Raw genomic sequence first — 2151 nt, 5'->3', positions numbered from 1 at the left:
ATAAATAAAAGTTTGTAAGTTAGTTTCATCACTTTTGTAAATTAAAAGGTGTTTTCAACAAATAAATTTATTGATAACACTTTACTATTTTACAATTTACACCTCTTTCAAGATTCAATTGTAGTATAGTATCTGGTTATGTCGAACCACAAGGAATTGCCTAATAGAATGAATCATATGAACATGTCAATGCACAAATAATGAGTGAAAATGTTTTCATTGTTTTTGTTGATTTGTTATGCACATAAACACTTAACAAGAAATATAAACTAAGTATTAACAAATTCTTGAGGAGACAAGATCATTTTGAATATCGAAAATTATTTCTCAACTTCTTATGTATTTGAACTACTTAGACAAGTTCTTATGTTTTACTTTGATTAATTCCAAACACCAATGTCTGAAATCCTCCTTTTAGTGTATGTCCTAAAAAGGTAAAATGATAATCACTTACATTTATTACTAAAAAATATTACGTCCACAAAGAGACTAGGTTGTCACACCCTAATCTTGGTACTCTAATATTGAAGTAGTAATGAATATAAGATCTTAAGAAAAGCATGCTTAACTTGGAAAATAAACTAAGTAGTACAACTACTTCTTAGTTTATTTGTTAAGTGTTTGAGACAAGTAATTTTTCATGACTTGAAGTCGGGTTTTAGGTGATCAATCTCAAAAGAGCATTAAGAACTTCTCAAACAAATAAAATAATCAAAGAACCAACTTGAATGATTAAAATTCAAATTTAAAATAGAAGAAGAAGAAGAAGAAATACATAACCAACATTCAAATGAAATTGTTAGGAGCATGAGCTATCCATCCAAGGATTGGATACTTTAAGTTCCAAATGAGATTATAAAATGGATTTGTGCATCTCATTTTCATTCTCCTTTCTCCACTTGAATTATAAAATAAAAACTATAAAACTTACTGAAAAATAACTTCTATGAACTAAGAAATAAGAAGAGAGAATTGTGTTTCCACTTCAGGGAAGAAGATTTTCAAGGCAAGAAGTTATTATTTTTCGAATGAAATGCCTTCCTATTTAAAGAGTTCCCTGCCACCGCTGAGATGCATGTTTGCACCGTTCAACAGCTGACCAAACCCTTCAGCAATGGTGAGCTACTCTGAAAAGCCTATGGTGGGCTACTTGAAGTGATGTCATGCATAACTTCATGGTTTCTTGATGGCTAAGTCAACTCTGGGTGCACACCATTGAGCACACATGTGGCACCACTAAGCTGTCAGCTTGAGCAGCTTTGACTGTGCTGACTGAGATGTGGCTTGATGCTTGCTAACCTGGTCAGGTGTCTGGTCCACCGCTGAGTACACATGTGGCACTGCTGAGCTGCCTGCTTGAGCAACTTGATGTGTGGCAGGCTTGTGTCTGACGGTACTAAGCTTGTGTTATGACCGTGTCAGGCTTTGTCTGGTGCTAGGCTGAGCGGTCAAGCAGGTCCGCTAAGCTGTCTGCTTGAGCACTTGGTCTGTGCCAGGTTGGTTTGACCGATCCTGGCTGGTGTCTAGGTTAGCTTAGCGTGGCTTGGTCCAGCAGCTACCTGCTTGAGCACCTTGAGTTTGACTTCTTTTTCTTCTTGGACCATGAGTCTTTATTCTCTTTTCTTTTTCTTTCTAAATCCTACAAAGCACATAAAAAAGAAATACAAACACAAATATACAAGATTGTGATATTATATCCAAAAAGTATTGTTTGAAGTTGGTTTTTCTCAATTATGCTTAAAATAAGTGCCATGAATGTGTATGAAATTTAGGTATGGTTGGCACTTATCAAACTCCCCCCAACTTAAAACTTTGTTTGTCCTCAAACAAAAGGTAAAGTGTATCCAAATTCACATTTGGCTAAGTTTAATAGATGATCAATATGATTTCAAATGTTCATAAAAATGTCAAAAAATTGATTTCAATGAGATTTTCCATGATTTGTGAATTTTGACATATAATGCTTAAACCAAGGAATAAATGCTTTTGTTTATAAAAAATGTGTAAGAATTTACCTACGGAAATATTTTTCTAACCAAAAAGTGTTTTTTGCACACAAGTTCAAAATTGGAACTTTTTAGAGGGTAAGTGTTTTCCCAATTTTTCAATCCTTTATTTATAGTAATTTGAACTTGTTCTTTGTCTCACCTA

The sequence above is a fragment of the Lupinus angustifolius genome, unplaced genomic scaffold (genome assembly GCF_001865875.1).
Source record: "Lupinus angustifolius cultivar Tanjil unplaced genomic scaffold, LupAngTanjil_v1.0 Scaffold_539, whole genome shotgun sequence".
Classification (NCBI taxonomy): Eukaryota; Viridiplantae; Streptophyta; class Magnoliopsida; order Fabales; family Fabaceae; genus Lupinus; species Lupinus angustifolius.
The sequence above is the reverse complement of the archived record's forward strand: the minus strand, read 5'-3'. Positions refer to the sequence as shown.